Source organism: Nicotiana tomentosiformis, chromosome 9 (assembly GCF_000390325.3).
Source record: "Nicotiana tomentosiformis chromosome 9, ASM39032v3, whole genome shotgun sequence".
NCBI lineage: Eukaryota > Viridiplantae > Streptophyta > Magnoliopsida > Solanales > Solanaceae > Nicotiana > Nicotiana tomentosiformis.
In genome coordinates, this window is record NC_090820.1 from 39,382,792 (window position 1) to 39,385,635 (window position 2,844).

Sequence of the window (2,844 nt, forward strand, 5' to 3'; positions counted from 1 at the left end):
GTACCCAGGTGGCATTAAATATGACTCATTAATCCGAGTAAGTAATCATGAGGTCTTCATGCCTCACATTCTGTTGTCAGTGTTGTGAAAATTCGAAATGAGGTGGTGGTTAATATGAGATTGATATATGATGTTGGAATTAATTATGAATGGCTTTTAAGACCGGAGATGTGGTGATGAGCATACATATGATGTGCTTCATGTCCTGATATCATTGTGATAATACAGTGTTTGTAATGCTGAGATTGTGTTATTGATATATACATTGAGGATGTATTGTTAGGAGTTGTTTTGGTGTTACTCTGGCAGGTGGTTAGGCCCAATTAAAAGGGAGACTCTGCCAAAATTTCTGAAAAATTTGGGGGTTAGAAACAAATTTGGGAGATTGAGACGTGCAAAGAAGAGACAAAAGTATGTTATGTGTTTGAGGGCGAATGATCCTAAGCGGGGAAGAATATAACACCCTAAAATCTTTTTGAAGTATTTCAACACTATCAAGAAAATTGATGTGTGCGTAGGCACGAGTTGCTATACCCAGTTGGGACTAATACCATACGTTGTTGTAAAAATCAAACCTTTTAAAATGTTTGGAGTGTAAGAAATTGATCTTAAAGTTTACAAATATGGATAAAAGAAATAAACTCAAAAAAGATGATGTTGTCAGGCTTATCTCAAATGTGGTAGCGTGGAATCAACCATGAGTATATGTGTAAAAGTAAAATCATCAATTTAGTAACCTCAGAATAATTCTTAGAACGTTCGAGGACGAACGTTTGTTTAAGAGTTAGAGAATATAACGACCCGACTTGTTGTTTTAAGAAATTATGCCTCGTTCAGTGACTTAAGGTCTCGAGAAGCTTCGCAATATGTATTATGACCTGCGTGTGTGGTCGAGTTTGGTTTTCGAAAGATTCGGAATCTAATTTAAAGAAAAATTCCCATTTTGAAGCTTAAATGGAAAGAGTTGATCGGGGAATTGACTTTTGAGAAAATGACTCCGGAATGGAATTTTGATGATGGCAATAGCTTCATATGATGATTTCGGACTTAGGCGTATGTTCGTATTTGGATTTAGAAGTCCGTAGGAGAATTCACACATTTTGGCGAAAGTTGGAAAATATACGATTTTGGAAAAATGCGACCGAAGGGTGAATTTTTGATAATGAGGTCAGATTTCGATTCCGTAAATTGGAAAATCTCCCTTACGTCAATTATGACTTGTGTGAAAAATTTGAAGTCAATCCGGATTGATTTGATACATTTCAGCGCAAAATATATAAGTTGAAATATGTGAGAACTTATAATTCGATTCGATGCGCAATTCGTAATTCCGGCGTTATTTGACGTGGTTTGAAGCCTCGACTAGGTTTGTATTGAATGTTGGAACATGTTGGTATAATTGGTTGAGGTCCCGGGGGCCTCGGGTGAGTTTCAGATGGTTAAACGGACCAAAATTGAATTTGAAGGTCTGTTGGAAATCTTCCACTGGTTTCATCGCATCTGCGATGAAATTGATCGCAGATGCGACATCACAAATGCGAGATTTACGCCGCAGAAGCGAAAGGGAAAGGCCTGGGCAGTGGTCGCAGGTGCGAAAAATATCACGCACCTACGTGCTCGCAGAAGCGGAGGGGCATCATAGATATGCATGGGGCATCGCAGAAGCGGAAAAACTTCCGCAAGTGCGATGGTTGACTGGGCAGTGTACTTCCGTAGAAGCGAGTTTTGGCTCGCACAAGCGGCGTCGCAGGTGCAATAAGATGGTCCGCAAGTGCGAAACTGGGCAGAAATATAAGGATGGAACTTGGCCATTTTTGGCATTTCGTTTTGGGATTTTTGGAGCTCGAATTTGGGCGATTCTGGAGGGATTCTTCACAAACTTGGTTGGGGTAATGTTCTATATCCTAAAGTGATTATATTTCATGAATATATAATTATATTCATCATTTAATTTGGATTTAAATGGAAGAAATCGAGATTTTTACAAAAACTTCCAAAAATGAAAATTTAAGATTTGGAGGTCGAGTTGTTATTGGAATTGGATAAAATTGGTATGGTTGAACTCGTATCGGAATGGGTGTCCGGATTTCATAAAAATTATGTCGGGTTTCGAGGGACGGGTCCCACGTTGACTTTTGTTGACTTTTGGAATAAAATTTTAAGTCGACGTATTATTATCCGAAATAAATTTCGATGAATTTTAATGAAGTTATACAATTAATTTGGATAGATTTGAGATGTCTGGAGGCCAATTCAAGCAAGAAGGCTATTTTGGAATATCGGCCTAACTTCAAAAAGGTAAGTGTCTTGCTTAACCTCGAGTGGGGGAATTGCCCCTTAGGCATTGAGTCTTATGTGCCATTTGTGAAATGTGAAAAGACGTGTACACGAGGTGACGAGTACGTACTCAGGCTTGTACGTGCAAAATTCATTGAATTAAAGTCTTAGGCATTATTGTGTAGTAAGTTGGAAAATTGTGGAAAACTATTAAATTATCTGTTTGTCATGCCTAATTCTTTATTGTTGAATTTGTTTTTTTATGATAATTTGATGTGATTGTTACTTGAAATATTTATGAAATTTTGTGAGTATTGTTGGTTTAATATTTCTTGAAAATTAATTCCAATATAAATTTTCTTATGCAAACTTAAGCGAGCTTAAGAATAAGTGTTAATATAATTATCTAAATTTGCATTAATGAAGGTTTTGCTTTATGCTGAGTAATTTCTATCTCTATTGATTATTTTTGGGTGTTATATACATTGTGTGGAGCCTTGGGCTATTTGTTGTAAAATTAATTAATTTTTGTTATATCTTTGGAATTTGGTTGTGGCCATTGGGCAA